The 17,061-nt window shown below is 38.2% G+C and overlaps 1 long non-coding RNA gene across 1 annotated transcript; it reads left to right on the top strand.

The window, feature by feature from the left end:
- The first annotated feature begins 12,381 nt into the window (after positions 1-12,381).
- LOC146706441 (uncharacterized) lies at positions 12,382-14,749 on the top strand. The gene is made up of 3 exons (XR_014921554.1): positions 12,382-13,604; positions 13,773-13,836; positions 14,235-14,749. It is a non-coding gene; the product is annotated as an uncharacterized LOC146706441 (long non-coding RNA).
- Positions 14,750-17,061: the final 2,312 nt, after the last annotated feature.

Consider the following 17,061-nt stretch of genomic DNA (forward strand, 5'->3'; position numbering starts at 1 on the left):
CTTATCAGTGGCTCATGGTTGCTTAAGGCCTATGTCTGTACTTGACCACAGAGGTAGAGCATCATTCAACCTGCCAGCTGCCTATCTTGGGAGCTTTTCAAGGATGACAGACTCCACTTTCTCTGCAGCAAGACAGCTCATAACTTTTTTACAGTGTCTCCCTGTCCTCAGACTTCTATATATTCTTCTGTAATAGATAACTATACAGTATCATTGCAATCCACATTACAGCTCAAACGTTTGAAGTCAATTTTCACCTGGTTTATAACCATGTGATCTGTCCACACAGCAGTGATGGTTACTAAAAATGGGCCCATGTATAAGTGTGTAGACATTTCCTAATGCATCATGGGTGATTTAACATAAATGATTCATTTAACACACATCTGTGAAAACATTTCTGATCATTTTCATGTAATATTATGTTAAAAGTAAATGTAAATTATTAATTAAAAAGACGACAGTTTGAATCTGACCACAAACGTTTGAGCAGTAGTGTGTGTTGTATGCATGTGTCTGTCTGTATCTGATCAGGATTTTGTCATCAGTGTCAACAAAACGCTCATTTTTTAGCTGTTTCTGTCATCAAAATTGAGTTGGAGTGTTTTAACTCTGATGGCAATCTCTCCCTAACAAGTCCACTTTATTGCGTGCTCATTTTCTCCTATTAGTGGTTCATAGGAGTCTAACTAATGAACTGTATGCATGTTTCCTAATCTGTCACACTTATCAGTGGCTCATGGTTGCTTAAGGCCTATGTCTGTACTTGACCACAGAGGCAGAGCATCATTCAACCTGCCAGCTGCCTATCTTGGGAGCTTTTCAAGGATGACAGACTCCACTTTCTCTGCAGCAAGACAGCTCATAACTTTTTTACAGTGTCTCCCTGTCCTCATGCTTCTATATGTTCTTCTGTAATAGATAACTATACACTATCATTGCAATCTACACTACAGCTCAAAGGTTTGAAGTCAGTTTTCAGCTGGTTTATAACCATGTGATCTGTCCACACAGGAGTGATGGCTACTAAAAATGGGCCCATGTATAAGTGTGTAGACATTTCCTAATGCATCATGGGTGATTTAACATAAATGATTCATTAAACACACATCTGTGAAAACATTTCTGATAAACTTTGCCTAATTTTATGTTATAGCAAATATAATTTTAAAATTAAGACAAGAATGTTTGAATCTGACCACAAACTTTTGAGCAGTAGTGTGTGTTGTATGCATGTGTCTGTCTGTATCTGATCAGGATTTTGTCATCAGTTTCAACAAAACGCTCATTTTTTAGCTGTTTCTGTTATCAAAATTGAGTTGGAGTGTTTTAACTCTGGTGGCAATCTCTCCCTAACAAGTCCACTTTATTGCGTGCTCATTTTCTCCTATTAGTTGCTCATACGTATATAATTAGGAAACATGCATTAAGTCAGTAGTCCTCAACCTTTTTTGCGCCACGGACCGGTTTATGCCAAAAAATATTTTCACGGACCGGCCTTTAAGGTGTCGCGGATAAATACAACAAAATAAAACTAGTACCGGTACCGGAAAAAAAGAAGATTTATTTATGACACACTTGAAAAGACCCAGGGACACCGAGTTAACGATAAAAACGATAACAAAATAACTCTGAATACCGATAAAAACCCTGAAAACCACACATTTCACACCTGAGCCTCAACTCTCGCGGCCCGGCACCAAACGACTCACGGACCGGCACCGATCCGAGGCCCGGGGGTTGGGGACCGCTGCATTAAGTGCACTAATTTCTCACACTTATCAGTGGCTCATGGTTGCTTAAGGCCTATGTCTGTACTTGACCACAGAGGCAGAGCATCATTCAACCTGCCAGCTGCCTATCTTGGGAGCTTTTCAAGGATGACAGACTCCACTTTCTCTGCAGCAAGACAGCTCATAACTTTTTTACAGTGTCTCCCTGTCCTCAGACTTCTATATATTCTTCTGTAATAGATAACTATACACTATCATTGCAATCTACACTACAGCTCAAACGTTTGAAGTCAGTTTTCACCTGGTTTATAACCATGTGATCTGTCCACACAGCAGTGATGGTTACTAAAAATGGGCCCATGTATAAGTGTGTAGACATTTCCTAATGCATCATGGGTGATTTAACATAAATGATTCATTAAACACACATCTGTGAAAACATTTCTGATAAACTTTGCCTAATTTTATGTTATAGCAAATATAATTTTAAAATTAAGACAAGAATGTTTGAATCTGACCACAAACTTTTGAGCAGTAGTGTGTGTTGTATGCATGTGTCTGTCTGTATCTGATCAGGATTTTGTCATCAGTTTCAACAAGACGCTCATTTTTTAGCTGTTCCTATCATCAAAAATATAGTTGGAGTGTTTTAACTCTGATGGCAATCTCTCCCTAACAAGTCCACTTTATTGCGTGCTCATTTTCTCCTATTAGTGGCTCATAGGAGTCTAACTAATGAACTGTATGCATGTTTCCTAATCTGTCACACTTATCAGTGGCTCATGGTTGCTTAAGGCCTATGTCTGTACTTGACCACAGAGGCAGAGCATCATTCAACCTGCCAGCTGCCTATCTTGGGAGCTTTTCAAGGATGACAGACTCCACTTTCTCTGCAGCAAGACAGCTCATAACTTTTTTACAGTGTCTCCCTGTCCTCAGACTTCTATATATTCTTCTGTAATAGATAACTATACACTATCATTACAATCTACACTACAGCTCAAAGGTTTGAAGTCAATTTTCACCTGGTTTATAACCATGTGATCTGTCCATACAGCAGTGATGGTTACTAAAAATGGGCCCATGTATATGTGTGTAGACATTTCCTAATGCATCATGGGTGATTTAACATAAATGATTCATTAAACACACATCTGTGAAAACATTTCTGATCATTTTCATGTAATATTATGTTAAAAGTAAATGTAAATTATTAATTAAAAAGACGACAGTTTGAATCTGACCACAAACTTTTGAGCAGTAGTGTGTGTTGTATGCACGTGTCTGTCTGTATCTGATCAGGATTTTGTCATCAGTGTCAACAAAACGCTCATTTTTTAGCTGTTTCTGTCATCAAAAATTGAGTTGGAGTGTTTTAACACTGATGGCAATCTCTCCCTAACAAGTCCACTTTATTGCGTGCTCATTTTCTCCTATTAGTGGTTCATAGGAGTCTAACTAATGAACTGTATGCATGTTTCCTAATCTGTCACACTTATCAGTGGCTCATGGTTGCTTAAGGCCTATGTCTGTACTTGACCACAGAGGCAGAGCATCATTCAACCTGCCAGCTGCCTATCTTGGGAGCTTTTCAAGGATGACAGACTCCACTTTCTCTGCAGCAAGACAGCTCATAACTTTTTTACAGTGTCTCCCTGTCCTCAGACTTGTATATGTTCTTCTGTAATAGATAACTATACACTATCATTGCAATCTACACTACAGCTCAAACGTTTGAAGTCAATTTTCACCTGGTTTATAACCATGTGATCTGTCCACACAGCAGTGATGGCTACTAAAAATGGGCCCATGTATAAGTGTGTAGACATTTCCTAATGCATCATGGGTGATTTAACATAAATGATTCATTAAACACACATCTGTGAAAACATTTCTGATAAACTTTGCCTAATTTTATGTTATAGCAAATATAATTTTAAAATTAAGACAAGAATGTTTGAATCTGACCACAAACTTTTGAGCAGTAGTGTGTGTTGTATGCATGTGTCTGTCTGTATCTGATCAGGATTTTGTCATCAGTGTCAACAAAACGCTCATTTTTTAGCTGTTTCTGTCATCAAAATTGAGTTGGAGTGTTTTAACTCTGGTGGCAATCTCTCCCTAACAAGTCCACTTTATTGCGTGCTCATTTTCTCCTATTAGTGGCCCATACGTATATAATTAGGAAACATGCATTAAGTCAGTGGTCCTCAACCTTTTTTGCGCCACGGACCGGTTTATGCCCGACAATATTTTCATGGACCGGCCTTTAAGGTGTCGCGGATAAATACAACAAAATAAAACTAGTACCGGTACCGGAAAAAAAGAAGATTTATTTATGACACACTTGAAAAGACCCAGGGACACCGAGTTAACGATAAAAACGATAACAAAATAACGCTGAAAACCGATAAAAACCCTGAAAACCATACATTTCACAACTGAGCCTCAACTCTCGCGGACCGGCACCTTTCCGAGGCCCGGGGGTTGGGGACCGCTGCATTAAGTGCACTAATTTCTCACACTTATCAGTGGCTCATGGTTGCTTAAGGCCTATGTCTGTACTTGACCACAGAGGCAGAGCATCATTCAACCTGCCAGCTGCCTATCTTGGGAGCTTTTCAAGGATGACAGACTCCACTTTCTCTGCAGCAAGACAGCTCATAACTTTTTTACAGTGTCTCCCTGTCCTCAGACTTCTATATATTCTTCTGTAATAGATAACTATACACTATCATTGCAATCTACACTACAGCTCAAAGGTTTGAAGTCAGTTTTCACCTGGTTTATAACCATGTGATCTGTTCACACAGCAGTGATGGTTACTAAAAATGGGCCCATGTATATGTGTGTAGACATTTCCTAATGCATCATGGGTGATTTAACATAAATGATTCATTAAACACACATCTGTGAAAACATTTCTGATCATTTTCATGTAATATTATGTTAAAAGTAAATGTAAATTATTAATTAAAAAGACGACAGTTTGAATCTGACCACAAACCTTTGAGCAGTAGTGTGTGTTGTATGCATGTGTCTGTCTGTATCTGATCAGGATTTTGTCATCAGTGTCAACAAAACGCTCATTTTTTAGCTGTTTCTGTCATCAAAATTGAGTTGGAGTGTTTTAACTCTGATGGCAATCTCTCCCTAACAAGTCCACTTTATTGCGTGCTCATTTTCTCCTATTAGTGGTTCATAGGAGTCTAACTAATGAACTGTATGCATGTTTCCTAATCTGTCACACTTATCAGTGGCTCATGGTTGCTTAAGGCCTATGTCTGTACTTGACCACAGAGGCAGAGCATCATTCAACCTGCCAGCTGCCTATCTTGGGAGCTTTTCAAGGATGACAGACTCCACTTTCTCTGCAGCAAGACAGCTCATAACTTTTTTACAGTGTCTCCCTGTCCTCATGCTTCTATATGTTCTTCTGTAATAGATAACTATACACTATCATTGCAATCTACACTACAGCTCAAAGGTTTGAAGTCAGTTTTCAGCTGGTTTATAACCATGTGATCTGTCCACACAGGAGTGATGGCTACTAAAAATGGGCCCATGTATAAGTGTGTAGACATTTCCTAATGCATCATGGGTGATTTAACATAAATGATTCATTAAACACACATCTGTGAAAACATTTCTGATAAACTTTGCCTAATTTTATGTTATAGCAAATATAATTTTAAAATTAAGACAAGAATGTTTGAATCTGACCACAAACTTTTGAGCAGTAGTGTGTGTTGTATGCATGTGTCTGTCTGTATCTGATCAGGATTTTGTCATCAGTTTCAACAAAACGCTCATTTTTTAGCTGTTTCTGTCATCAAAATTGAGTTGGAGTGTTTTAACTCTGATGGCAATCTCTCCCTAACAAGTCCACTTTATTCCGTGCTCATTTTCTCCTATTAGTGGCTCATACGTATATAATTAGGAAACATGCATTAAGTCAGTAGTCCTCAACCTTTTTTGCGCCACGGACCGGTTTATGCCCGACAATATTTTCACGGACCGGCCTTTAAGGTGTCGCGGATAAATACAACAAAATAAAACTAGTACCGGTACCGAAAAAAAGAAGATTTATTTATGACACACTTGAAAAGACCCAGGGACACCGAGTTAACGATAAAAACGATAACAAAATAATGCTGAATACCGATAAAAACCCTGAAAACCATACATTTCACACCTGAGCCTCAACTCTCGCGGCCCGGCACCAAACGACTCACGGACCGGCACCGATCCGAGGCCCGGGGGTTGGGGACCGCTGCATTAAGTGCACTAATTTCTCACACTTATCAGTGGCTCATGGTTGCTTAAGGCCTATGTCTGTACTTGACCACAGAGGCAGAGCATCATTCAACCTGCCAGCTGCCTATCTTGGGAGCTTTTCAAGGATGACAGACTCCACTTTCTCTGCAGCAAGACAGCTCATAACTTTTTTACAGTGTCTCCATGTCCTCATACTTCTATATGTTCTTCTGTAATAGATAACTATACACTATCATTGCAATCTACACTACAGCTCAAACGTTTGAAGTCAGTTTTCACCTGGTTTATAACCATGTGATCTGTCAACACAGGAGTGATTGTTTCTAAAATTTGGCGCACGTATAAGTGTGTTGACATTTCCTAATGCATCATGGGTGATTTAACATAAATGATTCATTAAACACACATCTGTGAAAACATTTCTGATCATTTTCATGTAATATTATGTTAAAAGTAAATGTAAATTATTAATTAAAAAGACGACAGTTTGAATCTGACCACAAACCTTTGAGCAGTAGTGTGTGTTGTATGCATGTGTCTGTCTGTATCTGATCAGGATTTTGTCATCAGTGTCAACAAAACGCTCATTTTTTAGCTGTTTCTGTCATCAAAAATTGAGTTGGAGTGTTTTAACTCTGATGGCAATCTCTCCCTAACAAGTCCACTTTATTGCGTGCTCATTTTCTCCTATTAGTGGTTCATAGGAGTCTAACTAATGAACTGTATGCATGTTTCCTAATCTGTCACACTTATCAGTGGCTCATGGTTGCTTAAGGCCTATGTCTGTACTTGACCACAGAGGCAGAGCATCATTCAACCTGCCAGCTGCCTATCTTGGGAGCTTTTCAAGGATGACAGACTCCACTTTCTCTGCAGCAAGACAGCTCATAACTTTTTTACAGTGTCTCCCTGTCCTCAGACTTCTATATATTCTTCTGTAATAGATAACTATACACTATCATTGCAATCTACACTACAGCTCAAAGGTTTGAAGTCAATTTTCACCTGGTTTATAACCATGTGATCTGTCCACACAGCAGTGATGGTTACTAAAAATGGGCCCATGTATAAGTGTGTAGACATTTCCTAATGCATCATGGGTGATTTAACATAAATGATTCATTAAACACACATCTGTGAAAACATTTCTGATAAACTTTGCCTAATTTTATGTTATAGCAAATATAATTTTAAAATTAAGACAAGAATGTTTGAATCTGACCACAAACTTTTGAGCAGTAGTGTGTGTTGTATGCATGTGTCTGTCTGTATCTGATCAGGATTTTGTCATCAGTGTCAACAAAATGCTCATTTTTTAGCTGGTTCTATCATCAAAATTGAGTTGGAGTGTTTTAACTCTGGTGGCAATCTCTCCCTAACAAGTCCACTTTATTGCGTGCTCATTTTCTCCTATTAGTGGCCCATACGTATATAATTAGGAAACATGCATTAAGTCAGTGGTCCTCAACCTTTTTTGCGCCACGGACCGGTTTATGCCCGACAATATTTTCATGGACCGGCCTTTAAGGTGTCGCGGATAAATACAACAAAATAAAACTAGTACCGGTACCGGAAAAAAAGAAGATTTATTTATGACACACTTGAAAAGACCCAGGGACACCGAGTTAACGATAAAAACGATAACAAAATAACTCTGAATACCGATAAAAACCCTGAAAACCATACATTTCACAACTGAGCCTCAACTTTCGCGGACCGGCACCTTTCCGAGGCCCGGGGGTTGGGGACCGCTGCATTAAGTGCACTAATTTCTCACACTTATCAGTGGCTCATGGTTGCTTAAGGCCTATGTCTGTACTTGACCACAGAGGCAGAGCATCATTCAACCTGCCAGCTGCCTATCTTGGGAGCTTTTCAAGGATGACAGACTCCACTTTCTCTGCAGCAAGACAGCTCATAACTTTTTTACAGTGTCTCCCTGTCCTCAGACTTCTATATATTCTTCTGTAATAGATAACTATACGCTATCATTGCAATCTACACTACAGCTCAAACGTTTGAAGTCAATTTTCACCTGGTTTATAACCATGTGATCTGTCCACACAGCAGTGATGGTTACTAAAAATGGGCCCATGTATAAGTGTGTAGACATTTCCTAATGCATCATGGGTGATTTAACATAAATGATTCATTAAACACACATCTGTGAAAACATTTCTGATCATTTTCATGTAATATTATGTTAAAAGTAAATGTAAATTATTAATTAAAAAGACGACAGTTTGAATCTGACCACAAACTTTTGAGCAGTAGTGTGTGTTGTATGCATGTGTCTGTCTGTATCTGATCAGGATTTTGTCATCAGTGTCAACAAAACGCTCATTTTTTAGCTGTTTCTGTCATCAAAATTGAGTTGGAGTGTTTTAACTCTGATGGCAATCTCTCCCTAACAAGTCCACTTTATTGCGTGCTCATTTTCTCCTATTAGTGGTTCATAGGAGTCTAACTAATGAACTGTATGCATGTTTCCTAATCTGTCACACTTATCAGTGGCTCATGGTTGCTTAAGGCCTATGTCTGTACTTGACCACAGAGGCAGAGCATCATTCAACCTGCTAGCTGCCTATCTTGGGAGCTTTTCAAGGATGACAGACTCCACTTTCTCTGCAGCAAGACAGCTCATAACTTTTTTACAGTGTCTCCCTGTCCTCATACTTCTATATGTTCTTCTGTAATAGATAACTATACACTATCATTGCAATCTACACTACAGCTCAAAGGTTTGAAGTCAGTTTTCAGCTGGTTTATAACCATGTGATCTGTCCACACAGCAGTGATGGTTACTAAAAATGGGCCCATGTATAAGTGTGTAGACATTTCCTAATGCATCATGGGTGATTTAACATAAATGATTCATTAAACACACATCTGTGAAAACATTTCTGATAAACTTTGCCTAATTTTATGTTATAGCAAATATAATTTTAAAATTAAGACAAGAATGTTTGAATCTGACCACAAACTTTTGAGCAGTAGTGTGTGTTGTATGCATGTGTCTGTCTGTATCTGATCAGGATTTTGTCATCAGTGTCAACAAAACGCTCATTTTTTAGCTGTTTCTGTCATCAAAATTGAGTTGGAGTGTTTTAACTCTGGTGGCAATCTCTCCCTAACAAGTCCACTTTATTGCGTGCTCATTTTCTCCTATTAGTGGCTCATACGTATATAATTAGGAAACATGCATTAAGTCAGTGGTCCTCAACCTTTTTTGCGCCACGGACCGGTTTATGCCAAAAAATATTTTCACGGACCGGCCTTTAAGGTGTCGCGGATAAATACAACAAAATAAAACTAGTACCGGTACCGGAAAAAAAGAAGATTTATTTATGACACACTTGAAAAGACCCAGGGACACCGAGTTAACGATAAAAACAATAACAAAATAACTCTGAATACCGATAAAAACCCTGAAAACCATACATTTCACACCTGAGCCTCAACTCTCGCGGCCCGGCACCAAACGACTCACGGACCGGCACCGATCCGAGGCCCGGGGGTTGGGGACCGCTGCATTAAGTGCACTAATTTCTCACACTTATCAGTGGCTCATGGTTGCTTAAGGCCTATGTCTGTACTTGACCACAGAGGCAGAGCATCATTCAACCTGCCAGCTGCCTATCTTGGGAGCTTTTCAAGGATGACAGACTCCACTTTCTCTGCAGCAAGACAGCTCATAACTTTTTTACAGTGTCTCCCTGTCCTCAGACTTCTATATATTCTTCTGTAATAGATAACTATACACTATCATTGCAATCTACACTACAGCTCAAAAGTTTGAAGTCAATTTTCACCTGTTTATAACCATGTGATCTGTCCACACAGCAGTGATGGCTACTAAAAATGGGCCCATGTATAAGTGTGTAGACATTTCCTAATGCATCATGGGTGATTTAACATAAATGATTCATAAAACACACATCTGTGAAAACATTTCTGATCATTTTCATGTAATATTATGTTAAAAGTAAATGTAAATTATTAATTAAAAAGACGACAGTTTGAATCTGACCACAAACCTTTTAGCAGTAGTGTGTGTTGTATGCATGTGTCTGTCTGTATCTGATCAGGATTTTGTCATCAGTGTCAACAAAATGCTCATTTTTTAGCTGTTTCTATCATCAAAAATTGAGTTGGAGTGTTTTAACTCTGATGGCAATCTCTCCCTAACAAGTCCACTTTATTGCGTGCTCATTTTCTCCTATTAGTGGTTCATAGGAGTCTAACTAATGAACTGTATGCATGTTTCCTAATCTGTCACACTTATCAGTGGCTCATGGTTGCTTAAGGCCTATGTCTGTACTTGACCACAGAGGCAGAGCATCATTCAACCTGCCAGCTGCCTATCTTGGGAGCTTTTCAAGGATGACAGACTCCACTTTCTCTGCAGCAAGACAGCTCATAACTTTTTTACAGTGTCTCCCTGTCCTCAGACTTCTATATATTCTTCTGTAATAGATAACTATACAGTATCATTGCAATCAAGCTATACTACAGCTCAAACGTTTGAAGTCAATTTTCACCTGGTTTATAACCATGTGATCTGTCCACACAGGAGTGATGGTTACTAAAAATGGGCCCATGTATAAGTGTGTAGACATTTCCTAATGCATCATGGGTGATTTAACATAAATGATTCATTAAACACACATCTGTGAAAACATTTCTGATAAACTTTGCCCAATTTTATGTTATAGCAAATATAATTTTAAAATTAAGACAAGAATGTTTGAATCTGACCACAAACTTTTGAGCAGTAGTGTGTGTTGTATGCATGTGTCTGTCTGTATCTGATCAGGATTTTGTCATCAGTGTCAACAAAACGCTCATTTTTTAGCTGGTTCTGTCATCAAAATTGAGTTGGAGTGTTTTAACTCTGGTGGCAATCTCTCCCTAACAAGTCCACTTTATTGCGTGCTCATTTTCTCCTATTAGTGGCTCATAGGAGTCTAACTAATGAACTGTATGCATGTTTCCTAATCTGCCACACTTATCAGTGGCTCATGGTTGCTTAAGGCCTATGTCTGTACTTGACCACAGAGGCAGAGCGTCATTCAACCTCAATTCAAATATTATTCCTTAAAACTTGCATAGATCACCAATTATGAATGACGATTGATTAAATATTAACTGGTGTATGGATTGCAACAATAATAGCGAGTGTGTAGATTATATTACCTTTCCTCAGTTTATCACATTAAATCTCAGCTTACTAGTGACCCAGCATTTTTCTAAGTACAGAAGCGCTAAACAACATCATTTTTTCAAGTAATATAAAAATCATCTTTATATATTACCTTTTTAAACATCCCATTTTTCTTTCTAATGTCATTAAAACAATTTTGCACATTTGAATAACAGTAGTCAGACCTCCAGATCTTTTAAGCTTTCAGTTTTTTTCTCAGTGTCACACATGGATTAGTTTTCGTCTCTTTCAATAAGAAAGTCAAATCTTCAAACCCTAAAGCAATCTTTGTTTCTTTCAATCATTCCAATATTTTTCATCTTCTGTTATATAATTGCAGTTAACCAGGGCTTAGCTACTCTGATCTACAGGAATTTTGGGGGTGTGGATACCCATTTTCTGTTTTGTCATAGGTGCGGAGCCTTTTTCTACAAAATTACGAATAAACTGCATTTTTTAAAATTACCTTTAACATAAATGTAGACTGACAAGTAACTCAACCGATCACACAGTGATCAGTAGAGAAGAAAGAAAATAACCCATTTCAAAATTTCTAGTTCAGATCAAACTTATTGTTCTGATTAAGGAAACAGTAAATCTGGCCACATTATTGTCCCGATCCTCCAATTTTCCCTTTCCAATGTGACTAAATAAAATTAAATTTTTTTTTAAATAAAAGCAGTTGCACACCCAGATATTTCTTACAGTAAAAATCCTCCAACAACCTTTCAAAATAAATTTTTTTGTCTTTCCTCAATTTTGAGACCAACTGAACCCACAAACCTGAAGCTGCAGACCCCAAACTAACCAAATTTAATGTTTCCTTAATCAGCACAGTAATTTTTAAGTCTTTATGTGTTATGTTTACTCACAGTTTTGATGCTTGCTTCTTCGACTTGACCCACGATTAGCTCTGCACCATCGCTCTGCTGTTTCCTCTCTCCTCATGCTTCTCCTTCGTGCGTCCTGTCCTCAAATATAATCCAACCTGCCTCCTTGTTTCCTCCTTGACTTGTATTCGCAAAATTTCCAGTTAAATTAAGAGTAATCCAGAAAAGTTTTCCTGCTTCAAAAGCTCTTCCAGTTGCCTGTCTTCTTGTCCTCCTTCAAATGTGCAGTTTATATATTTGTATTTATTTGACTTCATATTGCCATGACAACATAACACAGAGCATCATGGTAGATTAAAGCAGGTGGTTCTGTCCGCTACAGAAATGCTGATAAACTCAATTTATTTGAGTTGTCTTAACTTAGAAAAACTAAGTAAGATGGAAGTTTTTCTTCTCAGTGTGGAAGGATGAAAGATGTGTTTTGAAAATGCCACGTCACTACCGTCCTCCTCCCTAGCACGGATCAGTCCGCATGTTCATGGTGCCAGCATTTTTTATGGAATATGTTGAGCAAACCTAGAAAAGCGTCAGCTCAAGGGATTATTGTTGTCATTGCTGTGGATCTTTACCTGATACACTGACTTGGTGAGTAAATGTTTACTCTTATTCAAACTGATTTTGTGGCTTCTCTTAGTTTAGAACCAGGTTTATAATCGTGCTAGCTAGTTAGTGTTAGCCTAGCGTTGCTGCTGCGGCTGGGCTCATGTTACTTAAAAATTAACACCACAGCCTTAAAAACCTTATATAAAAATATGTCTGTGAAATTTTCTGTTGATTGTTTGAAATAAAAAAGTGAGATAAGAGCCCAGACAAAATTCTTCGGGGGGGGTGAAAACAATAAGCCAAGAGTTAGCTGTGCTTGCGGACTCTTATCAAGCCTTGACCTCCCGGTCAGCTGGGTAACAGAGCTCTCCGAAAACGTGGAAGCACTTTTGCAAATATGTGATATTTTGATAAATTAAGTAGATATTTGAGCATTACACAGCTACATTCTCCACTGAAAATATCTTAAAAGGTTATTTTGTGACCCAGAAAGGGTAATCTAGGGGAAAGGAGGATCGCATATGTCGGCCATGGTTGTCGGAGCCTGTGCGTACTTGTAAGCTCGCCAATGGCGGAGGAGCGCGGCTTATTGCTTTTTCTGGGTCACAAAATCAACTTTTAAGATATTTTCAGGCGAGAATGTAGCTGTCGAAAGTTCAAATATCTGCTCGATTTATCAAGACATCACATATTTGCAAAAATGCCCCGACGTTTTCTGAGATGTCTATTTTTTTCATGCTTTGTGGCACCTTGAACATCTGTGGCATCTATTAATGTCAAATCTAGCCTTTATTTAACAACATAAGCAAACTCTATGTTACAATGATTGCACAGCCATTAAGGATCAAATCGGTTTCTGAAAAATGTTCTGTTTTTTCTCCCTCTGCTTGCTTCTTACTGTCTTTGAGGCTCGGGACCAGCACTCCTGCTGTTGGACAGAAAGACATCAACTCAGTGGTAAGTATTTTGGTTTTCCAATATATTAGCAACTGTCAGTGACATTTATATTATTCAGGCTGAACTTTAATCATACTTTAGATCAGCCTGTTTTACTTATTGTTTTACTTCTTTTTTGGTTTGGGGAAGTTGTTTCTTTACTGATCTTTTCCTGTCTTCTGTTATTAGACTTGAGATATGACTGCACTAGGCTGTTGCTGGTGACTCCAGTTAATTCTACAAGACATGCTGTGTAAGTAAACAAACAACAACAGTTTGGTCTGCATTTCTTGAAAGATCACATCCCCCAAACTTAGTTTAGAGGGTCTACACTGAATATAGTGAAGTCTGCAAGTTTTCTAACAGCAAAATTTGTTTTGTGCCCAAATCATTTTGCACATCATTAGAATGAAAGTTATTGGCCATGTTTGCATAGCCCTTTTTAAAATGATGCTTTCATGACATTATTGTGTGTCGGGTGGGGGTCAGGGCTATCCAGACTGACAATTGGGACATTGAATGTCACCTCTCCAGTGGGGAGGGAGCCTGAGATTGTCCAAATTGGAGTCTGTTTTATACCAAATGCAGAAAAAAATGTTTTAAGAAAGCAATTAAGTTCATGTTCCAAAAAATATGATTGTTTGCTTGCAGGACACCAGGAGAGATGAGTCCTCCGTCACAGATGGTGTGGTCAGTGAAGATGGTCGCCTGCAGGTTCAAGCTCATTGCATCTCCAACCCACATCCACTGCCACTGTACTTAAGGGAAGTTAAAGACTTTCTTCTGCACCTACATTTGGATCACCTCGATCCATGATAGTCATTCAGGCAGTAATGCCTGGACTGGAAACAAGCCATCCTTAAAACATTACAACATTCCAGCTCATGTGTTGGAATGCAAAACAAATGTGTTGTTTAAATTAGAGACTGCACTTGTGACAGAACAACACATATTTTTATTTTGATTATATAAGTAATGTAAGTACAAAACAAACTTGTGGTAGGCCTAAACTTATTTTCAGAATAATTACATCTGCGACCTTGTTTCATTGTAAGATTATAACAGTGATGGCAATATAATTGTTTGTTGTTCAGCAGAACAGTGTCCAGTATGTTGGCTGTTATACTTTGTTGTGTTTGAAAATAAAAGTTGGTCTGATTTTAACATCAAGACAAAAAGTGTTGTTAATTATTTTTAATCATATTCAGGTTACCACAAATTGTTTTTTCATTTAGTTGAACTTGAAATGTTTGTCAGTAAGTAAACAATTAGCACTGTACAGTCAGAAATATCAAGTTATTCTTAATACTGCAGACTTGCAATATTAGTCATCTTAAGTAAGCTTTACTTAGTTTTTTTGAGGCAACGAGTTCTGGGAACTAACAAGGCTTTACAGTGTACTCAAAATGAGTAAGTTGCCCTAACTTGGTCAACTTACGTAAACTTGATCCAATTTTCTTGAGTTCTGGGAACAAATGAGCTTGTACAGAGTACTCAAAATAAATAAGTTGTCCTAATTTAGTCATTTTTAGCTAAGCTTTACTCAATTTTTTTGAGGCAACGAGTTTCCTCAATTATTTTGAGTTCTAACTAATTCGATTTTACAGTGTGTAAGAGCAGGAATTTAACTACAAACCCTCATAGTTCCCGTCAGTATCATTCATTCTGCTCTGCCTCAATGGTCACAGTGGCTAGTTTAAGTACGTTTGCCCCATAGAAATCCACTGATGTTCAGTGAGTCCCTTTGATACATATTTAGACCTTCATAATTTTCAGGGTGCATGAGTGTTACATCTCCATCTCATCCTAAACATTTTACCAACATGTAAAAGGCATACGTCCACAAGATTTTGATTTTTTTTAATTGAAACTTGTTTTATTCTGAATAAACGTGTGAGATGGCCCTCGGGCCTCTAAATCCACGTCCAGGTTTGGGTGACTACTTGGATTAGGGGAGTATTATTTAGAGCAATGTTTGTCACTTTGGTTAATTGCTAAACTCAGGCCGTTTTTGTTCAGTCTTTTTCTAACTGAACTTTCACATTTAACATGCTAACTGAAGCCTGTAGAGTCTGAGCTGTAGCTCTTTTATTTTCTGTATTGTACAGTCTGACTTAGGGGTGGATTTGCTGGGATTGGTGACTGTGTTGCATGTTTTGAATAATCTTCTTCAGAGTAGACTTTTGGTGTAAGCTGATAGTGAATGAAAAAAGCTATAAAAAGCTGCTGTGGTTTTAATTTTCCAAGAGAGGTAATGCACATAATGCAGAGACGAGCGCACGGGGGATATCCAAATTCTAGGAAGGCAGCCTGCTGCTGTACACAGGCGGATTCTTCTCAGTCAGAGTTCTTAACAACTTGACTGTTTTCTCCAACCACACACAGAGTGCTGTTTCCATTCTGGGAAGTCTACTCATTGGTGTAGGTAGTTCTTCAAATTATAAGTAGCTATATATGAGCAGCTATATTAGCTTTGACTTATCATATGTTAAATATTATACTTTCCTGGTTTAAAATTTATGATGGCTCAAAATTCAAACCTTACAAATTAAAACCCTGAATCATCACCACCTGTGTGAACTACAAGGGTGCCATCATTTTTCTTTTCAATCCATTAAGTACCACATTTTACACACTGAGCAAGAAAGGAAGTAAGCTCTTCATGGTGACCCCAGAAATGTTAATGTATCACTTTCTAGCATACTACTGACACTGCTCGACATCTTCTTTTCTTTTTTTTGCCTGTCCCGTTTGGTTCTTTTGCCATCAGAATTATTGTGGAAAGACAAAGAAAGATGCCCAACAGATTTACTTTACCAAATGGACCATCCCAGCCTTGCCTTAATGATCTATTTGATTCACCTTTGCTTTTATTGTTTATTTTGTTTTATTTTCACTTGCTAAACATGGGACAGATTTGACTGCGGGAAAGAAAACGGAGAAAGAAAGAGGGAAAGAAAAACAGCGGGGAAGAGGAACGTGATAAAGGACAAAAAAGAAAAACAAACAGACAAAAAAATACATATATCAATCACCTGGATCACCTGTCAGGAAAGAAAAAAGAGAAAACGAGCAAAAAAAAAGAGAGCAATATAATAAATAACATCATCGCGATGATCTATGTGAATATAACAGTAAATACTAAATATTGAATATTATTGTGCAGCACGTAAGATCGACAGCACACAGTGTGCTTTGAGGTAGGAGCCAGAGTGACGGGGGGGGGGTGTCACTGCTCGACATCTCACAGTACAGTATAAGAGTCCCGCCACAAGGAGACACTAAAGGCTTTCAAACCAACAGTCTCTGCTTCCAAAGTGGCGCCAGCCGTCACCACCGATCATCGTACTTATGTAACATAGACTGTGGATGCATGTTTAAGTTGATACATCACTTAAAGCCACCACTGTTCAGGCATCACATCTGTCCATTAGGTTTCCCTTTCATACTCAACATTTTTATCCCTGGGTACTAACTT

This window comes from Copadichromis virginalis, linkage group LG7, assembly GCF_057382275.1.
Source record: "Copadichromis virginalis isolate Kocher_CV1m ecotype Utaka linkage group LG7, C_Virginalis_male_GT1.1, whole genome shotgun sequence".
Lineage (NCBI taxonomy): Eukaryota > Metazoa > Chordata > Actinopteri > Cichliformes > Cichlidae > Copadichromis > Copadichromis virginalis.